Source organism: Rhododendron vialii, chromosome 8a, assembly GCF_030253575.1.
Source record: "Rhododendron vialii isolate Sample 1 chromosome 8a, ASM3025357v1".
In the NCBI taxonomy this organism is placed as follows: domain Eukaryota; kingdom Viridiplantae; phylum Streptophyta; class Magnoliopsida; order Ericales; family Ericaceae; genus Rhododendron; species Rhododendron vialii.
This window is the reverse complement of record NC_080564.1, coordinates 16774722-16793272: the sequence shown is the minus strand read 5'-3', so window position 1 is coordinate 16793272 and position 18551 is coordinate 16774722.

Here is an 18551-nt window from a genome sequence, read left to right as displayed (position 1 = left end):
GGAAGAGGAGGCGTTAGTGCCGCTGGTTGCTGTGTTGGAAGATGTCCCACTGCCAAACAACGCATTGGTGTTCCCTGAGTAGACCCGAGGCTTTGATTTCGGAGGGTTAGAGGACTCCCCTCTTGACAGAATCCCACTTTGTAGCGCATCCTCGATAGCCAAACCATATTCGAAGAAAGTATCAAAGTTCGAGGAAGCTTGGACAAGAACCAAATGCCTAGCATAATCGGGCTGAAGATTGCGGGAGATGATTCGGAGTTGATCTCTTTCGCTCAGGCGATCGGTCATCTGAGCAGCCTTCATCCTCCATCTTTTGACAAAATCCGCGAAGGATTCCTTAACCTCCATTTTTGTGGACTCAAGCTCTCGGGTTGTCATCTTGAGTTGGGAGTTGTAACTATACTGCGAAATAAACGCAGCACCGATGTCTTCCCACATTCTCCTTTTAGCAATGTCAAGCGACAAAAACCAGTGAAAAGCGGGTCCCGAGAGAGTCTGAGGGAACAGCTGGGACATGGCCTCGGGTTCAACAACCAAGAGTTTCATGGCAGCATGGTAGCCATAGAGATGAGTCTTCGGGTCACCACTCCCATCAAACTTGGCGAGGTCAGGCATTTTGAACTTGTCGGGGAGCTTAGCATTGGGATACAAGTAGAGGCGATCTAGGTCAATTCCCCCGGCGCTGATCTTCTCGGACTTGGACACAGATTCCGCCAGCCTGACGATCTTTGCCATGAGAGCAGTCATGTTAGGGTCCAGAACAGGTCTTGCCACAGCGAGATTCAGATTCACTGCCTCCGGGTGAGCCTCTCTCGGGTTGGGCTGAATTATGATCTGCCTCGCATGGTTGGGGTCTTCAACAAATATTGGCTCCGCATGGTCATCCTCACCGACCTCGCCTCCCACTTCTATAGCTGGCGGAAGACGAGTGTTGATAAGGTCATTAAGCCTAGTGAGATTTGCATCAGTCTGAGCACCCATTTGCTGCATGGTGGCGATGCTATTCTGGATGTTCATGAGTATGGTTTCGAGACTCAATGGTTGCGGATGATCTGCCATAATGGAGGTTCCGGATGAACTTGACGATAACGAAGAGGTTGGTGTCGCCGGAGATTCAATTTCCTGGATAACTGACGGTGATCCTGACTGTAAAGCGGCCAACAGGGAACACGGAGAGTCTTCCGTTGTGACTGACTGAGCTTGCAAACTGACTAGCCTTTGAACCGAATTCTGATGCAGACGTTCCCAAGTGGGTTTGGCTTTTTGCCTCGATACTTTCCTTGGCGGCGCAATGGTTCAGAATCCTGCTTTGCTTTGCTGTAAGAAAAGGTTCGATAAGGACCCTGCAGCAACCTTACTCTAAACAAAAGACTTAAAGTGATAACACAGCCATCATCGTCGGTGTCGCCCCTAGACTCTAAGACTACAGACGAGTCTGTCTTATGATGTTCGGACGCTGCCAAAATCCTCGGTCTTTTCTTTTTGAGATGTGTCCTTTGAATGGATCGGCTAACACTAAGAGATGTCAAAACAATCTAAGCCTTCGACTATTCCGCTTTTTTGAAGTTTCAACTTTGAACTCGGAATAACTTGGGATGGATGACGTGATACCTTAACCGGGGTGGCGTAGGTGACACAGTGCCATAGCCTGAGCGGTGTATGTGCTGCGCACGATAACCAGGGCGGGATAAGCATCACGGCATCCTCTCCGTCGTTCCTTGTTTTCTGTTTGAAATTTCAACTGGGTATATAGACGAGGACTTAGAAAGTCTAGATTTCCCAAAGTCTTGCTGATCCTAGGACTTTTGAAAATTTGATAACACGCACCGTCAAGATGCATGACTCTTCATCGGGCCTAGCAGTGTCCTAATAAGCATAAGACAGACTCGAAAAGAGAGACAACCTAGAAGCCACCCTAAACATGCCCCTACGCAAAACGGTATGTATGTACAGTGCATGCGATAGGGAAAGCAGTAACACATAGGCAGTATATGGGGTTAGATGCAAATAGATCTTAACCTGTAGGTACCTGTCCTAGTTTGGAGAGTTCTAATGCTTTGTACATGCAAAGGCTGGTTTTGGCTTGTAACGGGTTCCTCGGACTAAGGCCAAAGATATACCTCCCGTTGCCCGCGTAATCGCAGAGCAACAGTCGAACGGTAGAATGACCCATCATCGTCGGAGGTTGTTGGTCATTCAGGGTCCCCGGGCTCCGGTAAACCGTGCCGGATTGCCAAAACGATCCAACGAGGCTTATCCCACATCGATGCAAATGAGAATGCCAAAATTTTGATTAATTTGAAACAGAATCGTAAATTCGCAAATGCCTTTTTCAAATTTGGCTCACTTTATTCAGTCAATGCTTAGAAGAAACTACACGAGAGAACAATCGAAAAAGCCCCAGATTGGATTGGCCGGACACGAGGTCCCGTTAAATCACCATTCCAACCTTCGGCAGCGCGAAGCTCACCGTTTTGACAAACTTTTGTGGGATTGTTCTCAAGTGTATTAAAATCTAAGCATAGATCAATATTGGTTTGATCCCCAGCAGAGTCGCCACTGTGGGCAGCGTGCCCTTCGGAATTTCCGGATTCCGAAACGCAAGGGCCCAGATCGAGGGAGCGCGAGCGGGGAAGCAAGCGCTCGCAAAATACAGAGTCGCCACTTGGGTTTGAAGGTCCGACACCCAAGGAACCGTATTTCGAAGTACTTGCCGCACTGATTGATTTGAAAGAGTTAAGGAACCAGTCCGTCATAACCATATCTGGGTTCGGGAGCCAGGTTACGAGAGGGGAAGGGTTTTATGGCACCCCTCTCGCCCAATCCGGAGATCGGTCTCTACTTAGGCATTTGCGAAAAATGTTTGTTTGCGATTCTGTTTCATTAATCAATTTTTAGCCAATTAGGGCGGGGGAACAGTTAATCGGGGATTTAAAACTGTAACAGTTTGCAGGATGTGATAGATATGGCGTGGATAGGCGAGATGATAAGTAATAAACGGAATAAAGTTCAAAACATCGACCATACATCAAGACAGTGCTATGTATGATTTTGGCACGAACAAACGGCCAGCTTGCATGCGTGAATCCATCTGCAAGTGTTGATGCGTGACAATACCATACACTCGCGCGAGTGTTGATGCCTCACCAATGGTTTGAATTTCACCCCCTTCTGGGCTCTGGAAGGACCAGTGCTCACCCAGGTGCAAACCAAGCAGTTTATAAGTACTTGAAAGTAAACAATATTACAACAGACAGATGGAAATATTATGGAAACACGACCCCTAAACAGTGGGGGTGTCTAAACGGAGGCCAAGGCCAAGCTGCTCATGCAAGGGCAGTCCCTGGAAAACACAGAACCGTCGCGCGAGGGAGTGATACACGCGCGCGATTGTTCAGACTGGACTTCCAGGAATTGCTTTGCATGCTTAGGGCTCTGAGACATATTCAAGAGCATCCCAAGAGCATTCCGAACCAAGAGAAGTTATAAACTAAGCTAAACTGTGATTTTTAGCATACGAAGCAGTGAGCTAATACTTTTAAAAGACTTGAAAGTAACTATGATCACGACAAGAAACTTAAAGACGAGCATCCCTTCCCCATGTGGTCCAATCTCATGCAGACAGAACTGTCGCGCGAGTGTGTGGGACCATCACGCGAGGGAGTGCTTGGTAACGGCTCTTGAAACCTTGCTAGCTTTAGGGCCAGAACTGGTATTGATTACCAGCCTTGACCCTGCCAGCCCCCCTCAGGGCTACGAACAGTGAGCAGAAAGGTATTATACCTTTGCTTGAGTGTCTTGGAGATGGCTTGAATGAGGTGGTGAGGTTTGGTTAGTGATTATGTGGGAGGGAGTATAATATGGGGTGCTTGTGTTCAAGCTTTCCTTCTTCTTTCTTGAGGAAAAATTGGTAACCCTTTGAAATGAAGCATGGGGGGGGTTCTTATAGAAGGAGGGGTTGGTTGGTGGCTAGACAAGGCCATGCAACCAGCCAACAAGGCTGGTCACAATTGCTTGGTGGAGAAGTGGGGTGGCAAAGGTGATGGGAGAATGGGGTTGAGGTGGTGCAAGGGGAGCCCCCCAGAACGATGTTCAGTCGACGAAACGGGGTCACATAGGCCTGTAGCCCCCTGATCACCACGCAATTCGGGTGAAAATGACAGGTGTTGACCATCGCGCGAGACAGTGAGACCATCGCGCGAGGGTCAAGCTAACCCTGCGGGGGTCAATAGTCAAAACTTTGACTTTGACCACCACCTGGCAAGTGAATCATCGCGCGAGGGTCCAGTGTATCGCCCGACTGTCAAACCCAAGGTCCAGGATTTGATTCAAGGGTTTTAGGGCTAAGGATGGGTTCCACGTACACCAAACTCAAGCCATTTCAATTCATCGGGGAAACAAGAAACCGAAAACGAAGTAAAACGATCGGGAAATCAGATTGGGGTGTCTACAGTTTGGCGAGGCCGCTGAGAGTTCGGGAATTCAAAGAGGTCCGGAGTCAGGCTCGTGGAGCTGCTGAGGAGAGGAGAGCCACTATAGAGAGACGGAGTGGTGGGGAGAGTCGTGTGAGACAGAGCTTGAGCGGACCAATGAAAGGTAGGCCACCAGAGCTGTTGTGGAAGATAGAAGTGGTAGACTCCCAAGGCAATCTGCTTAGCCTCCGAACCTCGCCTTCCAATAAGGTTGAAACACCCCAAGCATAGGGCTAGGTCGTCGATAGCATAATATCCGGAAGTCCGGGATCGTACCCACAGAGAATCGAAATATAGCTAGTTTGGATTGTAGGTTTATATGGTAGAGTGCGGCGTTCAAGACGGCCAACTTGATTTTGCTTTAAAAGTGAAAATTAAGGAAAAGACTAGAAATGAGCTTAATTAACTTAAAAGAGGCAAGTCTAGGGATCGTCCATCCCTTGACAAAGGCCGCTATCGGTTCTCGATTATAACTCAAGCGAGAGTCACGACCGCGTGCTCACGCCCAGAAGATTTAACTTTAATGACTACGTTTATCAAAAGAAGTGATTAAACGGAACTAAACAAACCTATTTTTGCTAATGTATCTAACACGTAGGAGGCCACGAGCCCTCAAAATGTCGCTTGCCAAGACCGCTTGACTAAACTTCATATCAAGGAGTTAACACCCCTCGCTTAGACCAAAATGGCTCCGAAAACCATGATTTTAAGCCCGAAGTTTCGAGAACCAAATAACCGCCTAAGTCGTTGGGAAAGATTAGCCCAAGACTTAGCCAAAAGACTACTCAAACATATTGAAAAGACTAGAAAACATGCTTAAGAAAGGAAACATGATTAACCGATAAAAACGAAAATAAACTTGATATTAGTAAAGATCTAACAAGTAGCTACAACATTAACAAGCGAGAAAATAACATATGACATTTACTTACTTGAGTTCTTGAAGGAAATTACTAGAAAAGCTTGAAGAACAACAATGGAGTTCTCTAGGAAAAAAGAAAGACTTAGGCCTAAATCTAACTAAAATGGCCATCCCTTCCATATATGGCATATAAGCCTATTTATAGGGCCCTAAAGTTGAGTTACAAAGGACTAAAAAGTCCCCAAAATATCCCAAAAACATTCCATAAGTGGAAACTTTCCATAAATGGAAGGTTGAAAAAGTAGCAAAAACGCAGATATTTCTCCAGTATGAACCGATACTGGGATTTGCCCAGTACCGGTACAAGGCCTTCAAAAATGCTGAAAAACACCAACTCTGGACAGCATGAACCGGTACTGGGAATTGGCCAGTACCGGTTCATACTTGACAGATTTTTTGGGCAACTTCGCAGGCTCGCTCCGGACACTCCCGAACTCGGATTTAGGCGTTCTTTGAACCGTTGGAAAGCTTGTCGAGTCTACTTTCTAACCTAAGTAGTTTCGATCAAAAGTAATTTGTACATCAAAATTTATGACAATTCTACCCTCAGCACGTCGGAAGATGAGTAGCTTTAGTAAAATCCTCACTTCTTCTTCAATTCCCTTGACTCTTGGGCGACCCGAGCAACCTCCAAACCATCTTTCAAGCACCACAATGGGGTGGCACATAGCCTTGAGTACTTGGTTGCACCCGGAGCATTCCTTGGCGATCAAACGCACCTTATTTATACAAATTGCCTGAAATACACAAAAACACACCTTACGTGCAATATCACTATAAAAGCTAAGTAAACGCAAGTTACACCAACATAATATGGGACTAGACGCACCAAATATCTACAATATTGGGTGCTCATCACAATCCAGCTGAGTTACACCTAGCCCCTGCCAGGACTGAGCCTGCATCAGTTACTGTTCCAGTAAGACATTGTAGCCTCCTTTATTTTATTTCAACAGAATTGAATAATCGCTGAACTGCTTTGATAACTCTTAATGCCGACTGAATGTGTGAACGAAGTTGTTTGTCGCATGCTTGAACTGGAGAACTTAGTAAGAAGGGCAGCAAGTGGTTTGCCGTTGGACTTGCGCTATCCAGCACCAACTTCACCACTGGTGGTCCAGAGATCTCAGGTATACCTTTCAGAAAATGATACATTCCTATTTTCGATACTTGATGTATGCACCTTCTTTCAATACATAATATGCTTTGATAGCACTTGACTTGAAACTGATCATACCTGCCTTCAAACATTTGATATATAGTATGCACAACATATATACTAATGCTTAAAATTTCACAATGCAGGCACAAAGACAGGCGTCTCCTAGGTGAAAAAGCGCCAGAGACCTTCCATAGAGGAAGTTGGCTGAGAGGGCTCCTACTCCTCCGGTTACTACCAGCTGGCAGCCGCAAGCAAGGACGCAGCCAGAGAGGCCGTGGCACGCACAGAGGAGCAGTACTAAATCAAGATGCGTCAAAAGCCCTCACAAGACGAGCCGGTTTGCAAGAAGCAACTAATTCTGCCTGAGGTCTCTGAGGAGGAGGAGGAAGAAGAAAAAGAAGAGGAAGAGGGGGAAGAGGGGTCGTCTGACGGCAGAGGTTCTGACGACACTGCAGACGATCCCGGATACAAGCAAGATCCTAAAGAGAGAGACGACGACGACGGCGACGGAGATTGACTTGGAGAGGATTGAGGGCTACTATGGAGCCTCATTTTACTTTCAGCACTTCTGACTTTTGCTTTCGGGCATGTGTGCCCAAGTAGATAGGTAGATAGCGGGCAAATAGGTCCCAGCTGACATTGGATAGCTGTTTTGAGGTCTGCACGCCTTTTTGATTCGCAGGCGGATGTGCTCAAGTAGACATAATGACTTTGATTGGCCGAAGTGCCGAACATGCAATAGCTTTCTTCATTTCGACATGGATAGATCATGGTTTAGCTATAAAATTTGCATTTTCCCAGTTTATTTACTCTTGCAATAGATTAGAGTAAATAAAACTCACCACTAATACCAAAGTTGCATTGATGACATGCTGAGACTGCTTACAGACACATAAATATTGATAGGCGCGTGGAATTCATGAATTTAAGCGCCTAAATAGGGAAATTAGCGCGTTAGACGTGCATTTAATTCTCATTTTTCCATTTAATGCGTGCACGAGGTTGGATTTTGTGTTTGTGCCTAATTTGCAGGAAATTGAGATGTTTTGGTGCTAATGAGAAGTACCCGGTAGGCCGTGATAGAGCTTGTGAGCGTGAAAGGCTGTGGAGACTAAGTGTTGGAGTGAAATTGACGAGGAAATCACCGTAGTCATTCGCGAGCGCTACAAGAAAGTGGTATAGCGCTCAGAAGTGGATAGCAAAGTCCACAAAGTGATCAGAGAGTTGGCTAGCGCTACACCCTTTTTGGTGTAGCGCTACCTAAAGGTTAAGAGAGAACATTGGCCAAAGCTAGGTCAACAGAGTCAACGCCTCAAACAAGTTCGCGAGCGCTATACCATTTTTTGTATAGCGCTACCGAGGGTGTTAATTGGCTATGGAACGGTGGCGTTTTGGGTCGTTGCGGGTCCGATTCCGATTTGTTTTAGGATTTTAATTGCAATTAAGGGATTAATATAAAAGCCCTCTTAACACTAGTAGCTAGGTCATAACAGAGATACGTACGTTTTATTTTCTTTTTGTTCTTAACTTTGGCTGCTGTTTTCAGGGATTATTTTCAGATTCAAGTTTGATTCAAGTTCTTTAAGGTTTTCCAGTATTTAATTGGTGTTCTTCGCTGGTAATCGTATCTGTTACTTTTCCGCAAGTCCGTGGTATTGTGTTATATTTTTATTTCAATTGTTTGAAGCATGTTTAGATCTAGGGTTTTAATTATTACTGCGTTTAATAGAATCATGAGTGAGTAGTTCTGTAGAGTGCGGCCACGGGGCAAAGGCGTCTCGTAGCTAGTTTAATCAATGTTTTACCTCGGGGTCGAATTAATTTAATCTTTAAGCAGTTTTAGAAGACGAAAACTCTTCTAACAAACAAAACCCAGGCATCGCCGGAATTCGAATGCGCACGGATACTGGTGACAGGTGGTGCGCATTTGTTAGGGATCCTTTTTCCTATTCTAAAATCAACAAAGTGAATAATTGTGGCCCGAGTAAATATTGGTTAGGCTAGTTGCGAACGCTGAGTTCCCACGGCTGTACTCTCCTTTTTAAATCTTTATTTCATTAATTTAGTTGGGTAATTTAGTTAGTTAATCAAGCTCTTTGAACTAGGGGTGGCTACCTAAGAGCCAGGATAAAATAGAATTCAACACTTTTGAGTCAAACACCGTTCGTCCGTCTCTGTGGTTCGACTCCGGTACTTTCGGATATTGTGCTACACCGGTCGAGGGTCCTACGCTTGGGACGCGTCTTTATTTTAATACACCCGGTCGGTCAAGCATTTTTGGCGCCATTGCCGGGGACGGCGACGTGTGTTCTAGAGTGTGAGTTTTCGTAATTTTTGTCTTTTAGTTGAGTCACCATAGGTAGAGAGAGGAAGGTGTCCTCTAAACAGGACCCTCTTTATTATCGCGACCCGACACATCGTTTAGTTCGAAAAGAACTGGAGTCGAGTCAGCCTGTGTTGTCTAGTTCTTCATCTTCTAGTTTAGAGTCAGACTCAGCTGAGCACCAGTCAGAGTCTATTCCCATTAGTGATTTTTATATAGATTTGCCTTTTGAGTCAGTTAGTGTCAGCAATCCACTTTTCCAGTCAGTTCCAGAGTCAGTTTCGGAGTCAGAATCAGAGTCAGTCGAGATGGGAGATAGGCAATTAGTCAATCCGCCGTCCTTGAGACAGCACATGCATCCCGAGAGGACTACTCCTCTCGGACCCATTGTATTCCCTCAAGAGACACAAGAGGCACGCAATGCCTTTACAGTCAAACCTGGTGTCCTTAATAGTCTCCCTAGTTTCCACGGGAGGGAGTGCGATGATCCGTACGAGCATGTGCGGACATTCGAGGGATTAGTGCGCAACCTTGCATCTAATACCCAATATGAGAATGCGTGCCTCAAGCTGATTGAGGCGACGTTGAAAGATGGTGCGCTTCTGTGGTTCCGAATGCAAAAGTCTCAATCCTTCACCACATGGGCACAAGTGCGTGACGCGTTTTATAGGAAGTACTTTTCTGAGGCTAAGACTAAAACTTTTAGGCGTCAAATCCAAGGTTTTAGGCAGGAGAGGGATGAGTCATTTCTCAAGGCATGGGAGCGCTTTAAGGAATTGCTCCTAAGGCTGCCGCACTATGGCTTTGAGAGAATTCAGTTAATCGGTTTCTTTCATCTGGGTCTCAACGCTGGATCAGTCCAGCACATAGAATATTCTTGCAAAGGGGATGATTTCTTGTCCAAAACAGCAGATGAGGCTTGGGATTTCTTAGATGACCTAGCTGATAGGCAGAGGGCTTTAGAACCATCCGATTTTGAGCGATCCGGACTTTCTGGGTCCAACGTTGTCCCGGTTACCATTCGTGACCAGAGACTCCAGGCTCAAGTTGAGAAGATGGCCCAGAGATTAGAGGAGCTAGAGGTGAGGCAGGTTCGTCCAGTCAACGAGGTAACAATTGAGGAAGTGTGCGTGTGGTGTGAATGTAAAGGGCACACCGCGACCGTTTGCCCTGGGTTTATTGCCGCCAAGGGGGCGAACCAGTTTAATCAAGAAGAGGTTAATGCAGTCAGGGCTTGGGATCCTTATTCTAACACGTATAATACGGGATGGAAGGATCACCCCAATTTTGGGTGGTCAGATTCCAGACCCGTAGGTGGAGGCCAAGCTCAACCCCTTGCGCTACCTCCGCCACAACAGTTTCAACAGGCCCAATCGTCCAGGCCTCTTCAGGGTCAAGTCATTCCATTCCATTTCCAGCAACAGCCTGGTAGGGGGGCAGGTCCATCAACTCGTGGTCCTCCCCCAGGTTATTCGCAAATAACCGCGCGTGATCATAAGTTAGAGGATACTGTCAATTCCCTGATGCAGTCACAAATGACATTTCAGACGGAATCAAGACAGCAAATTGGGGCCCTTACAACCCAAATGTCACAACTCACTGCGGTTATCGGTCAACTGCAGCAGGAGAAGGGTAAGTTTCCAGCCCAGGGTAGTGCAGCGGGCGCCCATTATTTGGGAAATTCTTCAGGTCCTAATGTTCAAAACCAGAATCAGGAGGAGGCTAAGTCAGTCACCATTCTCAGGAGCGGGAAGGAGATCGATAAGTCCATCTCGCTAAAGCAAAAACCAGCTCCACCCCCGGAGCCGGTTGATGCACCAAGAGCAACTCTTGATATTGTTGATGTCCCTAGGAAGGAGGTAAAGGATGATGAGGAGTCACCTGAGGTGGTAGTGCCTGCAACTGCGGCCCCCATGACTCCAACGCCACCCGTTGCTCCATACCCAAATCGCTTGGTGGCGAAACCTAAGGTCAATGTGAACTTTCAAATGCTTGAATTATTCAAGAAAGTTCAATTTCCTATCTCTTTGATGGAAGCCATTGACGCAATTCCCCAGTTTGCTAAGGTCTTGAAGGTTCTGTGCACGTCAAAGCGGAGAACCAAGAGTCAGGATAAAGTGCTTCTGACGGAGCAAGTGAGCTCCATTCTCCAGGCTGAGATCCCTACTAAGTGCAAGGACCCTGGTTGTCCCACCATCCCTATAGCTATCGCGGGCCAAAAATTCGATAAGGCTTTGTTGGATTTAGGAGCAAGTGTCAACTTGCTCCCTTATTCGGTATACTTAAAGCTTGGCCTAGGCGATTTGAGAGCCACACCGGTCACGTTACAATTGGCCGACATGAGTGTGAGAGTTCCAAAGGGGGTGGTGGAAGATGTTTTAATTCAAGTGGGCAAGTTTCTTTTTCCTGTCGACTTTATTGTCCTAGATACTTGCCCAATACCGGAGGTCTTTGAGAAGACTCCTATCATCCTTGGCCGTCCTTTTCTAGCCACTTCCAGTGCTGTCATGAATTGTAAAACTGGACAAGTCCAATTGTCGTTTGGGGACTTGAAAATGGAGGTGAAAGTGTTTAATGCAGAGAGCCGAGTCAAGATTGATGAGGTGAGTTTGATCGACACGCTGGTGCAGGAGCATGTCGATAATATTTTATATAAGGATCTTCTAGAGATAGCCAAGGAGGCGTCATTCTTAAATTCTCCAGAATTAGGGAGTTTGATGGAGGTGTTGGTCGATCCTGGGTGAAGTAGGTGAACTGGTTGAGGCGTTGGTCAATCCTGTTTATTCGGATGACCCTATTGTGTAGCCGTTGTGGCTACGTTCCGACGGGTAGCTTTTGCGTACCACTCTCTTCATTGAGAAGTGGACCCGGCCCCTAGTAATAGGGGTACCCATCATTGACTTGGGTCTTATAGCTTTCGCACGCCGCTATTAAAATAAGGATCGTGTGCCCAGCTCCGGTTAGTAAGGGCAATTTTGTGTTAGTAACATTGGATTCTACTAATTAAGTTATGTTGTTTTTGGGCAATCTATTTATATTTGTCCTTTATTTCTTAGTTCTTTATTTCTTGTCTTTTGTTTAGTTATTTTTCTTCTCTCATATCAAAAAGAAAAAAAATTGAAAAGCGAAAAAAATTGCATCATGGTCTTGTATAGCCACCCGTTTCTTGCCCACCGGCGAGGGATGGGGAGAAAAGTATGACACGTTGATTGCGTGAAGATTTGGTGGAGTATTTTTCTTTTTATTTTTGTTTTGGGAGCTCGGATACCACGAACCGGGCGGAACTAATGTTTTTTTTTGCAGAGTACGGTGATTGGCCCGGAGGCTGGGTGACAGGAAATTCCTCGAACATCGGCCGAGGTCATGGTGGTTGGCTGCCACCCGTAGGTCCATTTCTTTTCCCTTGTGCTTCCTTTTGCTGTGTCTCCATGCTCTGGGGACATAGCATGTTTCTAGTTGGGGGGAGGGTGTACCTTGTACATGTTTTGTTGCGTTGCTAGGGTAATTTTAGGGTAAATTTTTATTTTATTAATTTTTTTTTTCCAGGGGATACATTTGTTATGCTTGATTGTATTGTTAGGCGAGCATGTTAGAATTAGCCGAATTATTGTGCATGTTTTAATTCAAGTTCATGCATATATTTGGCGCCTTTGTGAACATGTTAGTGCTGTCGTTACGTTGAGTAAGTGTCCCCACGTAGTTAATAGTGCATCCTGATAAACATTCCCATATTCTTTGTTTTCTTTTTCTCGCATTTGCGGAAAATAGTAGGCTTTTGTTTCACAATTGAGTAGCTAGATGTTTTGCATGCATTTGTGAGAGTTGGTAACGTGCATAGGGGATGAGACAAGGCATTTTTGCATGATTAGACCACATATGTGTCCCTTTGTCCAATCTTAAACCAGTCCGAGTCAGTTCTTGAGTCTAACCTAGGAAACCGGTGTGTGGGTTGGACTATAGTTTGGGGGGTCTAGCATTGTGCATCATGGGTGTCTTATTGCATTGGATTTGGAGCATCGTTGTCGTCGGAAGTGAAAGTGAAGAAATCTTGATGGGTGTCATGTTTTGTAACCAAACCCAACCTTCAGGCCATAAAGCTAAGTCGAAAAAAAAAAAGAAAAGAAAAGAAAAGAAAATGTGGAGTTGAGGCAAGTTGGGAGAAATCAGCACCTACTGGCACATCAGAATAAGTGATTGTTTGATCATGTTATAGGGCAGTCCTCGACTCTGTATCAACCGCCTCAGTTTCCAGATTTAGAGGTCAGCGACAACTTTGCCGAGAGCAGTTTGGATTGATTTTGGATTTCCATGATGCATGAAGCTAGGGTGGTGGTGTCATTTTATGTGTTTATTTCATGTTTTTCAGTGTCGGTGGATTATATTTGTTTTTCTAGTATTTGGGTCCGTAAAAATTTGGTTACAGATGTTTAAATCTCTTGTTGGACTTTGTTTGGTTGGCACCAATGGAAGCATGTTGGTAGCTAAGGGTAAGGTGGCGGCTAGTCTGGGTAGATGACCTTGCGCTACTATAGGCCGCCGCCTAATTTGTAGTTTCCCTTTCGTTCGGAACCATGGTCATTATAAGCCTAATTAAGTCCTTAGTGGACCTTGTGCACGTTGTTAAACTCTCGTTCATGCATGTTTTATGTTAATGTTGCTAATTTTGTGGAATCGTGACTGTATATATATTGTGCTTTTATTCTTTGTCAGCGTTGTCTTTGATTGGCGCGTGGTGGCCTTTGTTTCGGTCCCACGTAGTTCGCCAAGCGCTTTTTGCATGGAATGTTTGAGTGTTCTGGTGAGCGAGTGTAGCATCGTTGCCTTCGTGGGGGCATTTATCTCTGCATGTGTTTCGGCACTAATTTTGTTCATCTTTTTGCCAAGGCATGCATGCTTTTGAGTTGCAGGTGAGTGAGGAGGCGAATTTTTCGACCCGCCTATTTCTTGTACAGCATACATAACCTTTGTATTCCCCTTCGTGTCTTGTTAGTCTTTGTTTTGTTATTTTTCTTTTCGTTCGTTACTAGGGACTAGCAACGCTCAAGTTGGGGGATGTGATAGGCGCGTGGAATTCATGAATTTAAGCGCCTAAGTAGGGAAATTAGCGCGTTAGACGTGCATTTAATTCTCATTTTTCCATTTAATGCGTGCACGAGGTTGGATTTTGTGTTTGTGCCTAATTTGCTGGAAATTGAGATGTTTTGGCGCTAATGAGAAGTACCCGGTAGGCCGTGATAGAGCTTGTGAGCGTGAAAGGCTGTGGAGACTAAGTGTTGGAGTGAAATTGACGAGGAAATCACCGTAGTCATTCGCGAGCGCTACAAGAAAGTGGTATAGCGCTCAGAAGTGGATAGCAAAGTCCACAAAGTGATCAGAGAGTTGGCTAGCGCTACACCCTTTTTGGTGTAGCGCTACCTAAAGGTTAAGAGAGAACATTGGCCAAAGCTAGGTCAACGGAGTCAACGCCTCAAACAAGTTCGCGAGCGCTATACCATTTTTTGTATAGCGCTACCGAGGGTGTTAATTGGCTATGGAACGGTGGCGTTTTGGGTCGTTGCGGGTCCGATTCCGATTTGTTTTAGGATTTTAATTGCAATTAAGGGATTAATATAAAAGCCCTCTTAACACTAGTAGCTAGGTCATAACAGAGATACGTACGTTTTATTTTCTTTTTGTTCTTAACTTTGGCTGCTGTTTTCAGGGATTATTTTCAGATTCAAGTTTGATTCAAGTTCTTTAAGGTTTTCCAGTATTTAATTGGTGTTCTTCGCTGGTAATCGTATCTGTTACTTTTCCGCAAGTCCGTGGTATTGTGTTATATTTTTATTTCAATTGTTTGAAGCATGTTTAGATCTAGGGTTTTAATTATTACTGCGTTTAATAGAATCATGAGTGAGTAGTTCTGTAGAGTGCGGCCACGGGGCAAAGGCGTCTCGTAGCTAGTTTAATCAATGTTTTACCTCGGGGTCGAATTAATTTAATCTTTAAGCAGTTTTAGAAGACGAAAACTCTTCTAACAAACAAAACCCAGGCATCGCCGGAATTCGAATGCGCACGGATACTGGTGACAGGTGGTGCGCATTTGTTAGGGATCCTTTTTCCTATTCTAAAATCAACAAAGTGAATAATTGTGGCCCGAGTAAATATTGGTTAGGCTAGTTGCGAACGCTGAGTTCCCACGGCTGTACTCTCCTTTTTAAATCTTTATTTCATTAATTTAGTTGGGTAATTTAGTTAGTTAATCAAACTCTTTGAACTAGGGGTGGCTACCTAAGAGCCAGGATAAAATAGAATTCAACACTTTTGAGTCAAACACCGTTCGTCCGTCTCTGTGGTTCGACTCCGGTACTTCCGGATATTGTGCTACACCGGTCGAGGGTCCTACGCTTGGGACGCGTCTTTATTTTAATACACCCGGTCGGTCAAGCAAATATGTACAGATGTCACTAGCTCAGAAGAAAAATCGAGGATACATCCTAGGACACGACCAGGATACGGGAAATAAAATGAAATTTTGGGCAACAACAAATCAAAACTCAAAATACTTCAATTTAAAAGAAACTGATGCTTCTATGAGGTCAAATATGTACAACATGACTTGTACAAATCAACAGAACTAAAAAATATATCCCGGAGCAAAGTTTAGACCAAAAAGTGCTAAAAATGACACAAGATGCAAAACACGACTCGATTATGTCCCGGACTGAAACCGACACTTCCGTACAATCATATTTGGTTGATATGACCAGTACGGCATGAGAGAACGGGGCAAAAGCCTCTAAAACGAATTGTGACCACCCGAAATTACCATTTGAACTTGAAACGGGCTGCCGAGGATCCAAAATCTTCATTAAGCGCGATATTCTAAATCCGACACTTGGACACAGTCATATATACCAACAGTGACTTACTGGAACCATCAAAACTACAAATACCCCTTGGAACGGAAAATGACCAAAATTGGACAGTAGCTGTTGCAAACTGTCAAATTGCAGGCTAAAGCATCACGCGATGGACTGGGACAATTGCGCGATGGAAGAAGGATTGCACGATGAAATGGGTATGTCGTGCGATGATCATTTGCTGTTAAGCCGTCTTTGTTTGACCCATCTTGAATTTGAGACGTTGAAAGCCTTGTCATTGTCCTAGGCCGTCCAAGACCCCTCTGGGGCAGCTAATAGGTGTGCCCTTGTATTGAAGGAGGCAATGCCACCTTGCTTAGATATTTGCCGAAATGGAGGATATTTCACCCAGCCTTGGCTATAAAAGACCATGGCCCTGCAAATGTGAGGCATAACCTCCAAAGTTAGCATTCCCAATTGTAATAACTCTGAATTTTAATAAATAAAAAATTTATTTTATATTCGTATTATTATTTAAAATTGCCTGGATTGCTTTAATTATCTTTTATTTCCTTGTAGTTTGTCATAATTACACTTTTGCCCTTCAAAGTTTATTTCTTGACCTTAAAGCCCTACTTGGTGTGTATAATTCATTTCTAACCGGCTAGTTGGAGAAACCGAACCAGGAAGTCACCTAGTTACATTTCCCTAACCATAGATGGACCTTTTTGCCCATCTTTGAACCTTGTGAACCTTTTCAACCCTAGACTTGAAATTGTTTATTTATTTTCTTTTATTATTCTGGTTTTCTTCTTTATCCATTGGACGATAAAAGTTAGGAGTACTTTTATCCATTGGGTAATAGAAACCCTATTCTTTATATTAAAAGTATTCATTGAAAGATTTGATTAAGTACTAATATCTATAAAAGAATAGAATTTTATAATTGTTTAAAAGGACATTTTTGATTATTTAACTATAAAAATTTCCTTATTACTTTTGTCTATTGGACAATAAATACTATGAGATTTATTATCCATTGGGTAATAAGGTTCATCTTCCAACTAAGTACTAGGGTTTATTAAACAATCATTTTCTAAATCTCCATGTGATGTTGTACCTATATTATATTATGTATGTACTTATTGGATTTAAAAGCCTAAGATTTCCTAGGTACCTTGATATTATTTTATATTGGGGTTTTTGTACCCAATTGGATTAATTTATTGGGAAGATGATCTCCCTAGATTACATTAGTACCTATGTAAATATAATATATGTACTTGGTTGACTAAAAAAATTACTAGGTACACATGTGCCTAAAAGGATTCATTATTTTAAAATCTTGACCTTGGAAATCTTCTTTGATCACAAGTACTAATAGTACCTATTATTCTATGTTATTTGTACATAAGTGTATATATATATATATATATATATGTGTGTGTATGTGTGTGTGTGTGTACTATTGCAAGGGGAGAGAGAGGGAGGGGCCGGGAGAGAGAGGGCCGATAGAGGAGAGAGAGGGAGAGAGTGAGGTGTGTGCATGTGTTGCTCACTCCATCTAGTCAATTCCTTTTGACCAATTTCTCACACAATCTTGGTACAATCAAATCTAGATTTTTCCTTACTCTTTCTTGTATTAACTAGTCTTCTATGAACTAGACAAGACTAGAAACCCTTAGAATAACCTAGATTTGTCCTAGCAAGAAGAAGAGAAGAGATTGGTTGTCCTCACCATGATCTTCTTACATCTTTTCAAATCTAAGATGATATTATTCTATCTTCCATTGTCCTACTTTGTACAAATTACCAATTTTTTAAACTTGTACAACCCTCCTTTTCTTCCACAAATCTTCCAAGATCAAATCCAAGGACTAAACCTAGCCATGCAAGCCTAGAAACTAGACTTTGATCTTCCAAGAAAGCTTGATTTTTTGGATTAAAAAAATGAGATATGGAGAGGGGGGGGGGGGGGGGGGGGGGGGGGGGCATTAGGAGGGAGAGGGAGAGCCTTGCCTATAAATAGCAAGCTCACTTCAAGCTTGAACTCACACCTTCACACTTTGCTCCAACTTCTCTCTAGAAATTCTAAGTGTTCTTGGTTCAAAAGTTCTAGTTTTCTTAAGTTTCTTGAGAGTTCTTGAGAGAAACCACCAAAACACTTCCAAAACCACCTCTAGATCTCTAAAGTAGCTTAGCTTAGTTAGTAAGTTGTTTCTAGGAAGAGAAAAGTTCATCTCTCTTCCTTTCGAAGCAATCCGGAGCTGTTACGCCGCCGAATCACAAGACCGACGACCAATTTACCGTAGCCGACCACCGCCAAGAAGTAAGGTAGGAATCCTAGTCCACCAACTCTATGTATTATGTAAGATCGTATGTTGGAGAATAGAACGTCATTAAGAAGTAAACTTTGATCATTCTTTCTAAAGTAGATAAGGTTATCTTAATATGTTGGAAATGCATGATTTATGTTCGCTCATGGTGATTTAAGTATGCTAAGTAGTTTGGAGTTAGATGATCTTGTTAGAATAGTTTGAATTTTTTATGAATGCTTGTTTATGTGGAAAGTTCTACCGCGGAAGTCTATGCATGAAAACGAGACACCTAAACTAAGAAAGTTAGAGACATGACGCTTAGGGTGAGGTAAACGAGGAAGAAAATGTGTTTTCCGAGGAAAGAAATATTTTGAAACTACATAATGACCATTTCGAGGGCATTATGTGAGATGTGTGTGAGTGTGCCAATGGGAACCCGGCGCGGCGGAACCATTGTGAGGATACTCGGGAGACCGGCGCGGCGGAATAAAGGTTGGGTGTGTGGCTTGGTT